The 20,631-nt window shown below is 40.7% G+C and overlaps 1 protein-coding gene and 1 long non-coding RNA gene across 3 annotated transcripts in view; one reads left to right on the forward strand and one right to left on the reverse strand.

Annotated features, from left to right (window-relative positions):
* PPM1H (protein phosphatase, Mg2+/Mn2+ dependent 1H) overlaps window positions 1-20,631 on the forward strand; it is a 238,370-nt gene that overhangs the window by 64,366 nt on the left and 153,373 nt on the right. The window lies entirely within an intron of this gene.
* Window positions 1,002-15,747, reverse strand: LOC141374171 (uncharacterized). Its single transcript, XR_012380822.1, has 2 exons — window positions 15,643-15,747; window positions 1,002-1,285 (listed from the first exon to the last, which is right to left on the reverse strand). It is a non-coding gene; the product is annotated as an uncharacterized lncRNA (long non-coding RNA).

The following is a 20,631-nucleotide window of genomic DNA, read 5'->3' on the forward strand; positions in this document are numbered from 1 at the left end:
TGTTAGCTAAGTAGACGGCCACTCTGGGTTTGCATTAGCTTATTTCTTCAAGTATAATACCTATTATATATATATGTGTATGTGTGTACACAGATTTTGGTTCTTTTTTTTACCAACATTGGTGCATGTCTTACGAATCATGTACCATGTTTGAGCAATAATGCCATATCCAACTTTCTTGATGCAAACTTGTTCTGTAGAAGAAATACCTACTGCCTTTTATTGCCTCTAGGCCAGTTTCTCAACCTTGGCACTATTCACATTTTGGGTGGGATAATTCCTTGTTTTCTAGGGGGCTGCCCTGTGCATTGTAGGATGTTCAATAGCATCCCAGACCTTTACCCTTTAGATGCCAGGAGAATCTCCCTCACTTGATTGCTATAACCAGCATGTCTCTAGACATGGCCAGGATGTCTCCTGCAATAGAACTGCTCCAAACCTAAGTCAGTGCTGGCAGGGGAATGGAAATGGAAAGGCAAATGTGGTTAGAACACTGATGTGTACAAATGGAGCCAGAAAAGAGCATTGTGCCCCAGAATTAGGTGTATTGTTTTGTCAATTAGAAAAAATTATTTAAGTAATCTCTACAACCCGAGATCAAGAGTCACATGCTCTCCTGACTGAGCCAACCAGGTGCCCCAGTTCTGTCCATTTTTATTAGGAGCCTCAATAAGGGAGAAAACTATGGAAATGAGTTTAGGATACCTGAATTCCGCTAATTGGGCAAGGACTTATGTTGTCTTCTGGGACTCTCTTTCCTATCTCTGTCAAAGGAGAGAGTATCCCTAAACCTTTTTCCAGCTTTAAAAATAATCCTATTTCTTTCCCCATATCTCAGTTCTCAACCCTTCCTTTTCCTTCCCTTTTATGAAAACTGTGGCTTAGAGCCACAGCCACAGCAACAGCAGCAGCAGCAGCAGTGATCCTACAGCACCGTGTCAATTTTTACTTAGCAAACCCCCCAATTTCCAAAGCTAGGTTTATAGAAAATGGCAGCAGCATTTCCACATGTTTGTTTTCTTTTGGAGTCTGTTAACATAATAGGTGCATTTCCTTAAGTATGGAAGTGAGTCCGTTGAGACTTCATCTCTGAGAAAAGAAATGAATAGAATCAGCAACTTAGGGGCGCCTGGGTGGCTCAGTTGTTAGGCGTCTGCCTTCGGCTCAGGTCATGATTCCAGGGTCCTGGGATCGAGCCCCGCATCGGGCTTCTTGCTTGGCGGGAAGCCTGCTTCTCCCTCTCTCACTCCCCTTGCTTGTGTTCCTTCTCTCGCTGTGTCTTTCTCTGTCAAATAAATAAATAAAATCTTTAAAAAAAAATAAAAGAACCAGCAACTTAGCCATGCAGCCAGAAACACTCCTCCCCCCAGTTTAGATGAGTATCTCTGAAGATGAATATTTGGGTTCTAAAGTCCACATATGTGAGTACCAGGGTGGGTGGAGTTGTAATTATTTTCATTTAGACAGCTGTGTAGGTAGAATCCATTTCATATAATGGAATTCCAGTGGATTGAAGCCTTTGAGTAATTCTTAGGGTTGTATGATACCATTCTGCTGGGGAGAACAAATTTTCTTCATTAAGAAAACTATTAAATTTTCACTAAAACACTTTAAAAAAAGATTGTAATATGTGTTAAACAATAAAGGATGAATTGGTGCTTTACTATATTTCTGCCTTTTATATAGGAGAAAATGAAGTCTCTGACTAGTGGATTTTGTTTGCAGACTTTTTAAAGTTGACTTCCATGAGTCGTATGTTTCTAAAGAGAATACTGAAATGGCTGACTTTCTTTACTACCACTAGACTGATTTCATCAGAGCAGGTAGCTAGCTGTCTGTACGTCAAGCTTGCTAAGGTTTTTTACATTCCTTTTTATGGTAAGTTCTTTTCACTTTTGCCCTTACAGAAATGGTGTTTTAGAAGGCCTGAGTTGTTGCATCAAAAGCAGTCTTTGAAAGAGACCTGAACATCATACATCATTCATGTTTCTGAAAGCCTTGAAGTCTTCTAGTAGAGGGTTCAGAAATATTCACATCAATTTGCCACTGTCAGACATTCAAGCTTATTTAGATCAGAGCATTAATACATAGTCAGAAGCCCATATATCCATGCACAGCAACCTCTCTGGAAGGTCCTACTGTCTTCTCAGAGCACAGAAGTTCCTGACTCTCCTGGGATCAGCTTGTGTGACTGCAGGCATCATCTCTCCTAACCCCTGATACCTTGATCTGCCTGATTTCCACTAGACTCTTAAGATTTCATCCGTAGCTAGTAGTACACTCTCTAGGCCTTTCATGATCTCTGTTCTGACTGCCTTTCCAGGTTAAAACAAAACAAAACAAAACTCCAGAGTAGGGTTCCTCTGTAATTTGGTATACCATAACTTTAAGGTAGAGAGCTTTAACGCAACAATTGAAAACGTAGGTGATCCATGAGCCAAACTTTCTCATAAGTGAATTTTATTTGGCCCACACAGTGTTTTCAAATGTAGAAATTTTCCATAATATAGATTCTTGGCTTCTATTAAAATGCCAGGAGACTTGGCAGTACTGAGCCATATTCCCATTTTCAGCTGGAGCTGGGTTCAGGCTGTACCCCTTTGCAAGGGCTCATGCTCTTCCCTTTGCTGCAGGCATCACTACCCTAGATGTAACATTCTTGCCCAGGAAGCATTTGGGTCTAGGCCCTGCTTCTATGGACATCGATACCCTGCTTCCAGGAAGTCTTAGCACTGAGGTTCACTTCCTCATCTGCTTCTTTCTCCACGACCATATATGGTTTCTCTTCTGGAATTAAAGAATCTACTACTGGGAGTGAAATGGAGAGTACGAAAATAGGTGTTTGAATGCACAAACTGTGGTTGAATGCACAAAATGTGCTGGGGAGCAGGAGAAAACAACTTGCAAAAAAAGTAGTCATTAGAGGAGCACCTGGGTGGCTCAGTCGTTGAGCGTCTGCCTTCGGCCCAGGTCATGATCCCAGGATCCTGGGATCAAGCCCCGCGTCAGGCTCCCTGCTCAGCGGGAAGCCTGCTTCTCCCTCTCCCTGCCGCTCTCCCTGCTTGTGTTCCCTCTCTTGCTGTCTCTCTCTCTGTCCCAAAAAAAAAAAAAAAGTAGTCATTAGAGTCAATACAGCAAGAAACAATTTTAACAAATAGAGAAGGGGAAGCAACAAAAGGTCAGTGGTAGCTAATCAGCTGTCCTCAAGTCCTTGTCTGAAGGTTTTGTGGTTTAAAAAGCGAGTGAGATTATCTAGTTACAGTTTCCATGACTTGAAACTTGTAATTTGTTGGAGTGTTTTATTTCAGTGCTTCATGATGATAGCGGGCATCGAGTGAGAGACTGCTACTGTCCCGGGCACTTTGCAAAATCCCCCCCCCTCCCCCGCCCCCGGCCAATCCTCTTCGATGCTTGGAAGGCAGGTGGTTAGAGTAGCCCCCATTCATAGAGGAGAGAACTGAGGCTCCCAGCTTCATTTTGCTAGTAAGGGGACCAGGTGGGATTTTAACCCAGTCTGGTTCGATTTTTAAATTGATGCTGTTTCTGCAAACCTATTAGTAAGTTTCCAGCATCACTTCATTCATAGTGTATGTTGTTGTATTAGGTAGGCCCGAGAGGCAATTTTCCTGCCTGGAGAAATGGAGGTGAAGCTTCTCTCGCCTCACAGGACTGTTGGAGTGTTTACTGAGATGACAAATGTGGACATGATGGTAAACAACCAAACGCTGAGTAGCCAGAAGAGGCGGTGCAGCTCCATTCTCCCACCCCCATGTCCATACCCGCTGGTGTCATGGCGGAAACCTAATAGCAACAGTTCCCACTGCTGTGGATCGGACACGGGGAGAGCGGAACATGGCCCTCTGGAAGGCAGAGGTTATGGTTTTGTTACATATAACCTTGACATTTAGAAGGAGGAGCCAGAGGCCTGCCGGTCCTGTCCACAGTGAGCTGGAGGAACAGCATTAGACGAGGATTTGGGACTTGATAATCAGGGTTATTGCCATGTGACCTTGAACAACGTGGGCAATTTTTTGTACTTCTGTTTCTTCATCGGAAAGTTGAAAGTGTTCATCCAAATCATTTCCAAAGTCCCAGCTCTGATTTCCCACAATCATCAATTTCAGTGACATTGAACTGTGTGCCTGTTTTGTTTCTTGTTGCTTTTTTTTTTTAAATAATGAATATTTATCCAGGATTTTAGCCTTGTAAGGAATACTTTCAAAGGTTTCAATTGTTAGTTCCTTTCAACACTCCTGCCCCACGTCCCTAGAGGACCAGCACATACTTATTACTCTTTCTCCTTAAGCCTCTTGTGTTGATAAAGATCTCTATTAGCACATGCATTATTCCTTTAAAAATCTGTGTTTCTGATTTTTTTATTAATGTTTTTTAAAGATTTTATTTATTTGAGAGAGAGAGCACAAGTGGGGAGGAGGAGGAGAAGCAGGCTCCCCCTGAGCTGAAGGCAGACGTTAAACAGACTGAACCACTCAGGCGCCACTATGCTTCTGATTTTTTTGATGTCATTTAAGAAGTGAAAGAGAACCCTATTGAGGAAATCGTAGCCAGAGGCCCCCACAGCAACAACAGAGGCAGGACTGTCTTTTGGGATTTGAAGGGCCTGCTGCCCAGCCTGGGTGTCAGGCGAATGCTTTGTTTCCCTTCATTCAGGTGATCCACTTCCTAACTGCAGATTTTTGAATGCAAAGTGTTGAAGGCTTTTCATCTGGGATTGTTCCACAAGACAATGAGCAGTAAGAATTTGGAAGAGGAATGAGGCCATTCCTTGGCTAACTGATGAGAATGAGCAGCTATTCAGAGTTCTGATTGCTGGCTACAGTTGTGAAAGAATCATTTTCTGTCATTTGCTGAGACAGTTAACTTCCTCCAAAATGTGGCCAGTGCTGTTATTAAAGATAATGTATCAAGCTGTTTAAAATGCAAGTCACCACAGGGTTCGTTTTAAAAAAGAAGTTTGAGTGTCTTGGTCTACCTATGGAGGAGGAAGGAGGACAGAAATCTGAACCAATGACTGATTTTGTAGTTGGTTATAAAACTGTGACCTGTATATGTTTGGAGATCCGACCTTGCTTTTTATATACTACGCCCCGCCCCCCCCCACCGAGTTTTCTAGATGAATGTTAATGAGGAACTGGAATTGAAGATCACATACTTTGGGGAAGCTTGTTTCCTAATTAAGTCACTTCCTTAAGAGAAACCTCCGGTATCTCTTCCAGGGATTTATTTCCCACTGTGAAAATTATGAGCGTGTTGCTAGCTTTGGATTTTATACAACTTTAAGCAATTTGTGTTTGTATGTAATTTGAGGGTAAATAACAAACAAATGGTACTTTTTGTGTGAAGAGTAGAGGTAAGGAAGACATGAAATCTTTAAGCTGGCTTTTAGGTTATAGTCTCCTTGAAATGCTATTTAAAAAAATTTTTTTTGGTATTCCTTTCCTGCTCATCTTCTCTATCTGGCAGAGGGTGAGGGATATTTAAAGCTCTTCTCAAAGCTTTGAATTATAAAGCACTTAAATTTTAGAGGTGTTATTGCTAGGCAATAAAACTGTCCATAAGCATTGAAGCATATAATAATATTTACCTTTATCTCCTTATTTGTTTAAGACCTTAGAAAATTCATATTAACAGCATTTCATTTTTCCTTTCAATTGAGTAATAGACATGGAGGCCAATAAGACTACAGACTACATTCATCAACAGCTGAATGCATAAAGAGGTGATGTGTGTGTGTGTATGTGTGTATATACACACATACACAAAATGGAATATTACTCAGCCATCAAAAAATGAAATCTTGACATTTGCAATGACATGGATGGACATAGAGGGTATTATGCTAAGCAAAATAAGTCAGTCAGAGAAAGACAATTAAATAATTTCATTTATGGAATTTAAGAAACAGAACAGATGAACATAGGGGAAGGGAGGGAAAAATAAGATGAAATCAGAGAGGGAGACAAACCATAAGAGACTCTTAACTCTAGGGAACAAACAGGTTTGCTGGAGGGGAGATGGGTGGGGGGGTGGGGTAACGGGATGGGCATTAAGGAGGGCACTTGATGGGATGAACATTGGGTGTTATATGCAACTGATGAATCACTAAACTCTACCTCAGACTAAAAAGAAAATACCAGTTTCATCTCTATATATGAGCAACAAACAAAATGAATTTTTTTTGTTGGCTTATTCATTTTTTTTCTTTGCTGCTCAGCTTATTAAAAGTCTTCTTAGACCAAATGACCATTACCAAACTTAATTTGAATGGCATGCAGCCTGTCCATTTCTGTAAATACTCTGTGAACTTTGTTCTTATTCCTCCCTACCTACCTTCCATTCCCCCAACTAGGGTTCTCAGTGCACTTGATTTTGGAACCCCCCCACCCCCCGTCAGGTTAGACAGACATACAGTAGGGGACATAGCCTCTCTTTCCCCTGCATTTACTGTGGGAGAGAAGGTAAAGATGTTCCCTTTAGCAATGAAGTCTTCACCATAGAAAGACCCCTGGGAATAGAGATTTGCATCTGAACCAGCTGCAGTTTCCCTGCAGTACTAGTAACCTTTACCTGTGGATGATGGAAAAGTATCATGTATGTGAAGTGATACTTCGGCACCATGTGAATATCCTTTTCCTAATTATCTTTCACCTAAGGGTTTATTTAGCATATGTTTCTAATCTTTGCCCAAACCAAATATTTCATTGGGGATTGTCAAGTGATTGTTTTTAATTATCACTTCCTCTATGTACGTATAGCTTTTTTCTATAGAGAGGACTTCTTTAATTGGAGATGAACTGTTCTTCCATGTGCACGCATGCACACACACACACACACACACACAGGATCATCATTTAATTTATTCCCGTTAATTATCAATTTTCAGAATAAGTAGCTAGCGTAACAGTCACTCCCAGTGGTAGTGAGTTAGTTTTTTTATTCCTTTAACTATCACTATGGATTTAGGGATTTGTTTTCCTCTATGTAAAAGTCTGTTTATTTTTGATCCTCAGACTATCTCAGATTTAGCCAGTTTTAGCCCCTTCAGACATGCTCGTGTGTACTTCTGAAATGCCTGTTATCATTGAGTCCTTCTTTACTTTCTGATTCAACCTAGTACTTTCACTGTGTCTTACTGGGAGCCAGCCACTTTCCCAATCTTTTATCTTTTCCTGGGGAATGGTGCTCTGAGTACGCACACTCCTGTGGTGCTGTTGCTCCTGGGCCCTTGCAATGGACAGTGATGAAAATATATGTGTCTCAACAATTGAATTCCTATTGATATTTCCAATTTCAATTTAATATATGGTTTTCCTTATATTTATATTTATTGCCTTATATTACAGATCTAAGGACTTAATAACATTGATGCTTCCTATATTCTAATAACACATGTAACATAGTTTCAAAATGTTAATACAGTATTTCTGAGCAAGTTTTAAGATTTTTCTGCAATAGTTTTCTCCTTAGATTATATCCCACAGTTGTTCAGAAGTCATTTGCAATAACCTGTGTGATTAGATTACCAATTTCATAAACTGTTCGAGTTTGTTTTCAACTATAGTGTGTACATTGTTTTCATTTTTGATTTAAATTTTCAAAAGTCAAAAGTGTTTTTTTTTTTTTTTAAAGATATACACACTTAAAAAAGTCTCAGTTCCTTTCCTTCCTTTACCCCTTCCTCCCATACATAACCCCTATGGGTATCGGTTCTTATTAGTTGCTAGTTTATTCTTTCAGTGTTTTTATTTGTGTGTGTGTGCTTGTTTTCTCTTACAAAAAAACACAATGTAATATCATTTCCATTTACTGTATCCTAGAGATCACAGTAATGAAATAGATTTTTTTTAAAAGAGCAAAAACTTCTGTTTGTGAAATGTTGATAATCTCTGCTTACCGGACATTTTCTGAGTTTTAAAAGAATAATATGAAAGTTTAAAACTGTAAATTATCAGTAAATTGTTGACTATAAAAGCACATTAGATTTTGGAAGTGTCTACAGCTTTAGAGTTTGGAGCTAATTAAAAGGTGTCAGTTATTGTAGTGACTCTCTAAATTGCTGTATGATTTTTTAGGAATTTGTGAGGGGCTTTAGAGCAGTTGTTTACCAATGTCACCTTTGGATTAGAACTAGTCTGTTTATGGAGAGGTGGATGCTATTATCAGGTGTTTTCTTCCCTTATTCATAAAAACAAGCAGACAAGTGAAATGCTTATCTGGAAACTAGTACACTCAGTCTCAGACGGTGCATTTTATCATCTTAAAAGTTTCTCTGGGAGGGAAGAGTATTTTAGGACTTTGGATCCTTACAGTGGCCACTCGTAACCTCTTAATTACCAGATCTAGCAGACACTTGAACTATTCCTGGCATCTGACACTTTTCTTTCTTAAATCCTCACTTCCTTGGCTTTGGTGATACTAGTAGAGCCCATGTTTTCCTTCCAAATCTGCGAACTTTTCAGCTGCCTTTCTCTACTGTGTAGGGTGTGGTGGAGTTAGACCTTGGAATCTGATGGGGATCTGAGTCTGGCTTTACCACTTGGAAACTGTTTGAACCTGGGCTAGTCAGCTTTCTGGATTCAGTTTTTATCAAATGGGACAAATGATACCTCTCCTATCTACCTTATCATTGGGAGGTTTAAATGAAATAATGTACGATTAAATTATAAAGTACTAGTTAGTATTATGTTAGTCTTTTTCTTAAAAAGTATCTTGTAGTTAATAATTTGGAATATAGATAATGTACAGTTACCTTTGACGTGAGAATAGTTGCCCCGGATGATAATTTACCTTCGATGTGTTAAACAGTCAAAATTCCCTTCTCCTCTTTGTATTGCAGCCACTTCCACCATTGGAAGGAACACAAGCCGCCTGTGGATTGCCTTTCCCACCCGCACCTCCTCTTAACCCATTCTCTTTTATTGCCAGCCATTTCCTAACCTGAGTTTCAGGTATGCTGGACACAATCACCACTCCTCAAACTTCCTTCCCCTTAGCTGATGATCCCATAGAGCTCTGCCAAGACTCATTCTCAACCCCATCATGGGGAGCCCCCAATGCCCCAGTCAAGCTCCTGCCGCTCAGTGACTGACCCCGCACCCCCTCAAGTTCATGTTCGTGCGTCCATGCCTCCATGCCTCACTGGGATTCTCCTTTCCATTTCTAGAAGCCTCTTGAACTTCTGACTCTACCAGGACTAGCCAGCAGCAGTGGCTTGTAAACTAGGGGTATCACATACTCTTCCTGATCTCACTGGCATGAGGGTGCCTCGTTCCCTCATCCAAGAGAATTCCAGTCCCTGGCTAATCAAAGGGACTGTGTTTCATCTAGCAGTGCTACTTAGTGTCATCAGTAAACCCAAAGTGTCACTACCACTTGGGAGCTTTTCTCAGGTTTTACTTCCATCTACTAAGTCAGAATCTCTGGGAGTGGGGCTCAGAAATCCATGTTTTAAGAAGCTCTCCAGGTGACCCCTATGCACACAAAAGTATGAGAACCATTATTAATAACAAGTTGGAATTCTAAATGTACATTTCCATAGAAAAATGGTCATAAATTTATAGTCTCTCAGTATTGTGTTTTGTAAGGCTATAGTTTAGTAAAATTTCCAGGTAAGCCTGTAAATGAATCTAATGTTTTGGTCAAAATGTAGGTTAAGTTGATCAGTCATCTTATTCACCAACTTTTGTACTATAACCCTTTCGGAATGCACTAGTAAGTTAGAAAGTGTTTTGAAAATGTAGGGTGTAAGAATTTTTTTAACTACTTCTATTTACTGATTAATTCATGATTCCTGTCAATGCAGAAAGGATATGTTGCAGCCAGCTTGCAAACATAGGCAATTTAGAAACACAGTGAAATGGAAATTACCCTTAAAGAAAACTTCTTCCTCCTGATTTCCTTCCTCATGCTCCTGGTTCTATTAAAATTCATTCTAGCCATTTAGAGCCTATTTCTTGCTACAGCCCGGATTCTGGAACAATGAGATCTATTTTAATCTATAGACTGAAATGCAGTAGGGAAGGTCATCAGTTAACCTCATTTTGAATCTGTGGAATTTCCAACAATTCGAGACTTAAATAAGTCCTTCTGTATTTCAGACTCTTGGTTGGGAGTAGTGATTAGCTCTCAGTTGCTAAATTTCTAATAATGGAATATTCCACCGTCTCCTGATGATAAGTTTCAGAAATAGTTCTCTATGTTAGTTTAACATTTATTCATAGTATACAGTTAAAAAATCTTCCCAACAACTTGGATTGGCTCAGTTCATAACAAGTTTAGGATATTCAGGTACTGAAGGACCATTGGCTCTCAGAAGTGTATCTCTGCCTATTTTTGGTTGTAATTGTCAAAATTTTGCGACCTTAAAAACAATAGGGGGCGCTTGGGTGGCTCAGTCGTTAAGCAACTGCCTTCTGCTCAGGTCATGATCCTAGGGTCCTGGGATCGAGCCCCGCATCGGGCTCCCTGCTCCGCGGGAAGCCTGCTTCTCCCTCTCCCACTCCCCCTGCTTGTGTTCCCTCTCTCGCTGTGTCTCTCTCTGTCAAATAAATAAAAATAAAAAATTGAATAGTTTCTCTTTTACTACTTAGAACAGGTACCTAGAGATTCTTGAGCTGTGATAAGACTTTTTTTTAAATTTTATTCATTGAAGCATTTTACATTCATTCATATTCTTAATTCACACAGTAGTTCAACTAAAGAAACTGAGTTTTAGAAAGGTTATTAACTTACCCAAGTCACACAGCTAGTAAATGGCAGAGCTAGGAAAGCAGTCCAAATTTCTGGTAATTTCCATGAGCGTAACAAGTGCACTACTTAGTGGTTACATTGTGGTTTTAAGAACTACAATAAAGAAGTGCTTGTCAAGCAGCCTTAGGATGATGTGGTGGTTAAAATGAGTGTTGAAGGACAAGGGGGCGTTTGTCAGGCAAGAGGAGGTTAAGATCATCCTAGGCAGAAGGAAAGGCATATGTCAGGGAATTGTGTGCAGCAACACTGCTTTCTATAAACCAGTGGCTGTTTCTTTTTTTTTTTTTTTTTTTTTGGCAAAGAAAAAGAGGTGTGGGGAGAGCAGATGAGAGGATACGGATAAGGGCCAAGTCATGAAGACTGAGGAGTTTACATTTCCCCCTAAAATCTACATAGTCCATTTGAAGGAATTAGAACCTGGGAGAGACATGGCCATATTCATGGCTGAGAAAGGTCAGTGTGGCCATGCTGTGCAGGATTTATTAGGGGAGGGGACACTTAGTTAGGAGGTGTTTGCAATGGAACTTGGCCTAAACTAAGTACTGGTTGTGACATACAGGCTGAGGGACTAGATGTGGGCAAGAGTATACTCCGAAGCTAGGAGGACAGGAAGGTTCCTTGGAAATCTGGGTCCCCTAAGACAGAAACAACAGAAGGAGGATTGCATTTGAGACAGGGGTAGACAGCAGAAGGAAAGAGAAAATGAGGTTTGGGCAGCTTGAATGTGTGCAATATGCAAATGCAGAGTTCCCAAAGGCATTCAGAAATACAGGTCAGACACACCAGAGATCTGTGCTGTAGATACAAATATGGCAGTGCTTTGTGTTTAGGTCTTAAATGAAGCCTTGGGAATAGAGAAGATCTCCCAGGGAAAGACTGGTAGGAAGAAAAGCAAGCCAAATGGAAGCCCCAGGGAACAGCAACATTTGAGGCTCATTTGCACACTCCCACATTAAAGGGCTAGTTGGGGATAGGAAGTTTGAGTTAATCAAATTTCTGCTTATGGTTTACCAGGTGTCACGGAATTGTCTTAGACAAGGACCACTCTAAAGCTATGTTCCATAATAGATAAATTTTAGCTCTGAAAGCAGGTTAGATTTTACATTCTAGGCTCAGTTGGTTAAGCGACTGCCTTTGGCTCGGGTCATGATCCTGGAGTCCCGGGATCGAGTCCCGCATCGGGCTCCCTGCTCAGCAGGGAGTCTGCTTCTCCCTCGGACCCTCCCCCCTCTCATGCTCTCTCTCTCTCTATATCATTCTCTCTCAAATAAATAAATAAAATCTTTAAAAAAATAGATTTTACATTAACTGGAGTTGGGGATGGGGACAGATAGAGACTCAACACTTGCAAAAGAAGTCTTAGAACCTTCTCATTCAGTGCAGAGATCCTCAGAGTGTCCCTGAACGGTGATCAGTCAGCTTTTGGACATTGCAGTGGAGGGAATTTCTGCTTTCTGACATAATTCACTGTGTTGCTGGGCAGCTTTACAGTGATGACTTCAGAATTGTCTTTGTACTACTTCAAGTCCCCCTTTGACCTCTGGAGTTTCCCTCCTGCATAGCAGTCTCAGTGTTGAGAGGGCACCATCCTGGCCTGCCAACACCACCTGGGTCAGGCCTCACTGTTAATAGAGCATTACTATTGAGCAGGAACTTGGTTATAAAGTAGAGACCAGCAGTGGAGTTAAGATTCCACCTAGAGATGCATGAGGTTGGTTCTGTTTTATCAGCCACTTTGTTGCAGATGTTTGGGGCTCGCTTTACATGTCCTGCTCCCAAGTTCATTAGCACTTATAATTAAATAAATTTTTTCTTTGGAACAGTTTTTCTTTGGAACATAGAGTTATTTTCCTTGAAGCCAGTTGATGGGAAGCCCCAATAAAAATATTTTAAGCTTTAAGAAACAAATAGGCAGGCTTAGAATTCACTTGTTATTCTAGTGACCCCCATGGGATGTTATGGAGAAAATAAGTTCATTTATTCATTCATTCAACTAACATTTATTGAGTGCCTACTCCCTGCTATGTGACTTGAGATGGGGGGAAAACAACTAACATCAATATATGGCATTATGGAGCATACCTCTCTTTGACTAATTGAATTATATTGGTAGCCCACCTTGTCCTTGTTATTTAAGGATGATACTGGGCATCCAATTTAATAGTTTATATCCTTGTCAGTGCATTTGTCTCCTTCAAGGCCATAGCAAAGTCTCATTGTACTTTCTAGAGAGCTTTTTGAGGGTGTAGAGATCAGTTTGCCTAAAATGAAACTCCTTTTGGCCCTTGTGGGGTCCTCAAGGTTTAAACGTTTTTTGTTTTGTTTTGTTTTCCCTTGTAAATTAGGGAGGGTTGAAGTGTTAATGGATTTGCCCTGGGTCTAGGCACAAAGGTAAAAATGTTTGACCAGACAACAAGCAGCTTTCAAAGGGCTACTCTTTGTATTCAGGCTTTAATCTGGAAATAAAACAGACTTTCTCTACAAATTAGTTAACAGAGGGATGAGGATTTTCCAAAGCAGATTATTTTCAATTAAAATGAAGTGTTTTGTATTTTTTTTAAAACAACGACTTAAGTAATGAGTGGGAATTTAATTATTGCTGTTAGTTAATGTACATTTGCAGTACAATGCTTGCCTCGGAAAAGGAATGTTGGTGTGCTGAAATCATGGGATATGTCACAATTCCTTCTTGCAATACCTGTGTTCTATTTATAAGCTGTTGTGCAACTAATTACAAGAGATTCGTTTGTGCGAACAAAATACATCATTTAAAACCTCAGTTGCTAGGAGAAAAATGCCAGAACAGCTTGTCTAGGATGTTTAACTGAATCATTTTGCACAGGATATTATTGATGGGGCCAATAAAATGAGGATAATGACACACCTTTCTCGTGTGTAGGGTTACAAGTATTAACTAAGTTGTTGGGTGTAAAGCTCATAAACAGCTGTTTTCTGACAGTCACGCAACCACCCTGAGAGGAAAGTACTGCTCATTGTCCCCATCTTACTGATGAGAAGCTGAGGCATAGGGAGATAAAATGAAAGTCACACGGGTACTTACTGGCTAATCGAGCATTAAGACCTGGGGAATCTGGCTCCAGAGTCTCTCTGCTCTTAACTGCCTTCCAAATTTCTAGCATATAGAAACCTGTTTGCCTGCCCCTCTTGGCATTTCCTGCTCTATTGTTGTCGAGGCAGCTCAGCCTATGCTTTTGCGGATAGGTGGATGAGTGGCCTTCCCCTCTCCTATAAGAGCACATTTTTAAAAGATCTTTTCTAAAACCCGGACTCAGAATTCTCAGGTTAGAGTTTCATCCTTCTTACCACCAAACAGCCCTCTTCTGTATAAAAATATTGTTCTTGTGTTGCCTTAAGGTTAAAGAGGAAGTTAAGGGAGCTCTGGATTGTCCAGAACTTTGTTTATTCCAGAGCAAGGGAGAAGTCAAGATTGTATCGAGTTTATGAGGAAACTGCTGATTAAAAAGTTACGTATTTTATTTGATGTCTGTTGAGATTAGAGTGTTTTTATCTTTTGGTTTCATTTTGTCAATTTCAACCTTTTTGAAATTCACATTTTTAAATTACACTTTTGAGATTGACTTTCATTTTGTTTTGAAAAAAATGCATTTTTTCAAAATGCATTTCTCTGACATTGGTGATAGTTCTGATATATCTGGTAAATAAAGAAAGGAAGCCTTATCTTTAGAAATAGTAGCTTCAAGCACATGGCTTTTTTTTTTCTTTAATTGCCAACAAAAACTTCTGCAAATAATATTGTTCTAAACTGGATTTATTTAATGCAGAATCCCCAAGCCTGATGTCCGTTTTGGGTAGGTTTTATTTTCCTTTCATTTGACTCCAACAGAGCGGCACCGTGGCCTTGAATGGGAATTGCTCCAGCATCTGACAGGGTGCAGACTTCCTTATTTAAATGGGGAAGTTGGACTTTGGTGATATTAATGGTTTTGCCAAAAAGATCTGGTGAATAATGAAAAGGAAGTGCCCAACAGCAGCTTTCTGGTTTTTATCTTTGCTTTGTTGAAAGTTCATTTCTAAACAGTCAATATGAAGAAGAAACCATTGATAGGTATGTGGAGAGATCTATGTGACAACACCATAGTTTCTTCTGATCTTGAGTGTTTGCTCTTTAATCTTTGGTTATTGAATTACATTGGTGAGGGAGATAGAAGCTAACGATGGCTCTCAAATGCTAGGAGCAAAGTATATCCAAAGCTAATGTTGCTAATAACACCAAGATGCACATGAAATTCTTTCCAAATCGATAGCTCTCATCTCTGCTTCACTTCTGTATTACATGTAATACGAAATTGTCAGTATTCGACTGTTTTTGACCAACAGCAATTTTAGACCATTCAGTCAAATAGTTAAGTTCAGGAGTAAGCACACATTTTCTATAAAAGGTATAGATTGTAAATAATATATATAGGCTTCGCAGGCAGTCTCTGTCGAAACTATGAACTGCCATTGTACCTGGAAAGCCACGATTAACAAATTTGTAAATGAATGAACATGGGTGTATTCCAGTAAAACAGTAAAACTATTGACACTGAAATTTGAACTTAATATAATTTTCACCGGTCACAAAATATTCTTAGGATTTTTTCCCCCCTCACATACATAAAAATGTAAAAGCCATTCTTGGGGGCTTACATATAAAACAAGCAGTGGCCCAGGTTTGGCCTGCGAGCCATAGTTTGTGGACCCCTCATTAAGTCAGCGTGGGCTGCCACTGCCTTTATAATTTCTGGTACCAAGAATTTTCTGTTCACTGACCTTAAAGCAATTTCATTATCTCCTCCTCCAAGCACTCCCCACCCCCAGTCTTCTCCTCTCCGTCCGTAATCGGTATACCTGGTCTGCTCACTCTGCCAGTGGAAACCTGAGAGTCCTCCTCTTTGCTTCTCCCCTGTGACCCCTGTCCAGCAGGTCTTCCTGGGAATTCTTGGGTCTTTCACCTCCTCTGAAACCCTCACTTCTACCCAGCCCCAGTGCTTGATTCATGACCCCTTGGTCACCTGCACTATTGTGAGACCCTGGCTGATCACTTCCCCTTTGTCATTTATCCTGTATAAACCATCCTCCATTAAGCCACTGCTGTTATTTTCCTAAGTAGTTTTGATCATATGAATCCTTTGTTGAAACAGTCTTAGATTCTTCCTGTGGGTCATAAACTCTGTAGGATAAAGTTCTATAGAATTTCATGGTCCGGTTCTGATGTAGCTCCCTCAGCAAACCTATACCCAGGCCACACCCAAACCCTCTTTATAAAGTTTACACCACTCTCTGCTTTCACAGGGTGTTCCTCTGCCTGGAGAGCCTTTTCTTGTCTTTTCTCTGATTGTTGATTTTCTCCTTCATTCCATAAGGCTGAGCTCACTCAGATGCCACCTCCTCTGTGATACTTTACGTGACTCTTTTGTTGCAGAGTTGTCTCCTCTTCTGTATGCTCAGATCCCGTATGACACACACCTTGATATGGCATCAATCTGAGCAAACTGTAGTTATTTGTAAGGAGGTCTCCCAACTACAGATGACTGTGGGCTCCTTGATAGTAGAAACCACATCCTAGTCTTCTTGGTTCGTCCCCATGTGGTTACACAATAAATATTTTTTTTTTAAACTTTTTATTTATTTATTCATGAGAGACAGAGAGAGAGAGAGAGAGAGAGGCAGAGGGAGAAGCAGGCTCCCAAGGAGCAGGGAGCCCGATGTGGGACTCGATCCCAGGACCCCGGGATCACGACCCGAGCCGAAGGCAGACACTCAACCATCTGAGCCACCCAGGCGCCCCACAATAAATATTTTTTAAAGTAATGGTTTCGATCAGTATACTATGTATCTAATAATTTTCTTGCTTTACTTATTAAGTCCCAGAGATCTGGATGCAGTGTTGCAGAATCAAATGCCTTGGGGCCAGGCTGGTTACTTCAATGGCACAAGTAGACAGAGTGAGGTCTGGGGTGAGCTCGAGAGGATATGTCCTACCTCTGACTGTTGTCACAGGAGACTGTGACAGGTGTATAACCTGATGTACTGTTTTTCAAGAGAAAAAGGAAAATGAAGATTTTAATGTAAATATCCTAATTTTTCAATATTGACAACTAGTTCACTTTTTTTTTAAGATTTTATTTATTAGATAGCGAAAGAGAGAGCATGAGCTGGGGGGAAAGGGAGAAGCAGGCTCCCTGCTGAGCAGGGAGTCCGACTCGGGGCTCGATCCCAGGACTCAGGATAATGATCATGACCCGAGCCGAAGGCAGACGCTTAACTGACTGAGCCACCCAGGCACCCCTACTAGTTCACTTTTTAAAAAAACATTTTGTGTGCAAAAATTTAAAAAATTTAAAAATAGTAACCTCTCTGGGGGCTGAATGTGAGATCCCATTTAGCATCCCTTGATTGGTCACATCCCGTCATGACAGACAGAGCATGGGAACCAGAGGTGTGAGGTTGCCTGCTGGAGAAGACGTGCATGTATGTGCTCTTTTCCCACCTGTGTTTATCTTCCTTCTTGACACCTGCCTCCTCCATGTGTTGGTGCTTAGTCACCTTCCAAAAGGGGAGAGCCTAACACCCCAGAAAATTCTACTTCCTGATATCCTTTTTCCTCCCTGGTAACACCTGACTGACTGTTAACTGAATGGGCTGGGATGATCTTTTCTCCCTCCTACCCAGAGGTGGCTGAAACCATCTGGGAGAAGCTTTTATTCTTGATGGATGTTCTGGCTGTTTTTGCTGATGGCTGTTATCAAAGGCTTAGCTTCCTGGTCAGAACCATGGTTTTCTAGTATACCAAGAATGAGAGGTTATTAACTCCCTTGGAGCTAGGAATTGTCTTTTTTTTTTTTTTTTTTCCAGCTTATTTGGGAGGTCAGTAACCACTTCAGAGAGTCACACGAAACATTGCCTAGGAGGTTACTTAGAAAAGAGAATTTTTAGGGGCGCCTGGGTGGCTCAGTCGGTTAAGCGTCTGCCTTCAGCTCAGATCATGATTCCAGGGTCCTGGGATCGAGCCCCGCATCGGGCTCCCTGCTCAGTGGGGAGCCTGCTTTTCCCTCTGCCTGCCGCTCCCCCTGCCTGTGCTCTCTCTCTATCTCTGTCAAATAAATAAATAAAATCTTAAAAGAATTTTAATAATCGATAGTTGTATTTGGTCTTCCATAAATGATTCATTTCCATTCCCTCTCCCTATAGCCTTTTTGCGGTCTGCTTCTCAATTATATATGAATCAGTAATATCTCACTTCACCTTATGGCCTTTATAAACTACTTCTTCCTTCTTAGCCAGTGTAATTACTCTCCTTAGCAATGGTAACACTAGTGTGAACTCTTTAGCCTAAACTGTTCAGGCCTTTATTTCTTTTAAAAATAAAACAATATAATAATAACAACCAAAACAACCAAGCCGAATTCTGTATTTGGTTGTCTTCTGTGGGCTCTGCGACCTGAGCTTTTGAATCCAGGAGCCTGGGGGGTCCAGAAATGGCATCTGTGGGCAGGTCTGGATGGGAATCTAGAAGCAGCACAGTCATGACTCTGTGAGTTCTTCCCTGTGTACAGAACACTCTTGCATGTGGCTTCATTGTGGTAATAATTTTGAGAAGAGGGCTCAAAGGAGCAGATGTCCTTGCTCAAGGTCCCTGTTCTGGGGGTGTCATGCAATGCCACTTGAAGGCTCTGGATGCGTGGAGGTGGCCATGTGTCCTTGAGGCAGGCAGAGGGATGCTGAAGGGGAAGGAGGGGAAGCATCTCCTCAGATTTTCACAACTGCATCAAGTCCCTTGGGCCCAACAGAAGAAAGAGCTAGCTTTGTCTTGGATCTAATATTAATAAATAATATATCCTGAGTGCTCACTGGGTACCAGACACTGTTAAATACTTTCCATGCTGGGGCATTTAATTCTCATGGTCTGCTATGATCAGAGCGGACTACTATCCCCATTTTAAAGAGAGAAAGTAACTTGCCCAAGAACACACAGCTAGGACCAGTAATTAGTGGGGACCAGGTTTGGACTCGGTCTTTCTAACCATTGTCCCTGTTGTGACGTCTCAGGAGTGTTATGGGCAGGGAGGATGTTGGTGAGGAAGGAGTTGACAGCCATCCCATACTAGCACAGTAAGTGAATCCTTCAAAGAAAATGTCAGCTGGGACTCTCCTCTGTTGATTGTCTTTGTAAATCCTTTTGAAAATGGTTCCATTGCTTGTTCTCTGGGCCTGTGTCCTTTGTGACAGGGCTCATGACTTGAGTATACTTGGAGTATTTGTCTGAATTTAGTAATAGGGACCTGTTCTCTGTGTCATATTATCAGGTAAGTGTCCTTGTAGTCAAGATTTTGAGCAGATGATAAGGCAGATAACTTGATAATTTAACAGCTGCAATTAAAACCAGGACTTTGCTGCTGAAAAATCAATGGAGTTTTTAAAAAACTTGTGACTGGAGTATTTCACAAACAGAAAGAAGGAAAACAGGATTCTTAAGCATATGACGGTGGCACAGAATGAATCATTTACTCTTTTTAAATAGGTTCTACTATTGCCGTGGTCTCATGGTCACATTCATGCCTGGTACTCAGGCCATAGCTTCAAGCTGTGTCTGATACACACATAGGATTTCTGACTTCCAAGTCCTTCAAATTCTGTGTGTACCTGTTTTTACAAGGGGGAGAAATCTAGGTGTTTTGGTACAATTGAAGGTAGACAAAGTCCTAAAATGAATTTAACTTTATCACATGTCTCTCTCTTGGGGCAAATATGCCATGGTTTTCTAAGAGATGAAAGAACTGGATGTAAACTCTTCATATTGAGGAGACAGTAGCCCTTCTTCCCGTTCATCCTCCAACAATTCTCCCACCTGAATTTTAATCCTAACAAAATTTTTCCAAATCTTTATAGATGACCAGAAATTCCCCCTCGCCAACACACACATAACTTAGCAACTCCTAGAATTTAATCCACGAAGTACTGCTCAAGAACTGAGGTTTGTAGAAGTTATGTAGGTTGGCTGAACACTTTGCCATCCACTAGCTGTGATTTAACCTTTAAAAAGAACAACAGTGGTGGCTAACTCACAGAGCTGACAGGAGGCTTGAATGAGTTAATTACTACATGTAAAATGCTAAAAACAGTCCCTTGCACATAGTTGATTCTCAACAAATGTAAGATACTATTATTACTCCACATCTCTGGAAGTAGAGTTGATTTCTGTTTTTCGTTCCCTCATTCAGCAAACATTTGTTGAGCACCTGCTGTGTGCTGTGTTCTGGGGAGAGAGCCCATGTTCTTAATTGCTATGCTTTATTGCCTCCAGTTCAATTCCAAGGAAGATAGTTTCCCTCTTTGTAGGCAATTGGAAAATAATGTCACTAAAGATAGGACAGTTCATGGTCCACCAGCATTTTGTTTTTAAGTCTTCAAAATAAGCATCATGCTAATAAGATAAAGAATGCACATCTTAAAGTCATTCCTCTTGATCTCAACATGCTGGAGCAGAAGATAAGAAGTGAGTGTAGTTACTGATACAGCTGCTTAGATTAAATAAAATTATTGAATCTATCAATAGCGTGATGCTCCTCTGCTCAGGGAAACAAAGTGTTTCTCAGTTTACTCTTAGAGGAATTAAAGGTTTCATTTACGTTTTGTAAGCAGATCATTTGCCTTTGAAGAACAAAATAAAATATTTAAGTTGATAGAGGCCGAGCTTTTTAAAGCCAAAGTAAGTTAAGAAGAACCAGGTCTTTCTACTAAAGCTGTGTGGAGTAAGGAATTTGAAATGATATAAAATATGGGACAAGAAGTGTGTGTGTGTGTGTGTGTGTGTGTGTGTGTGTGTGTGTGTGTGTG

The sequence above is a fragment of the Callorhinus ursinus genome, unplaced genomic scaffold (genome assembly GCF_003265705.2).
Source record: "Callorhinus ursinus isolate GAN/ISIS: 27379988/994484 unplaced genomic scaffold, GSC_fseal_2.0 scaffold14, whole genome shotgun sequence".
Lineage (NCBI taxonomy): Eukaryota > Metazoa > Chordata > Mammalia > Carnivora > Otariidae > Callorhinus > Callorhinus ursinus.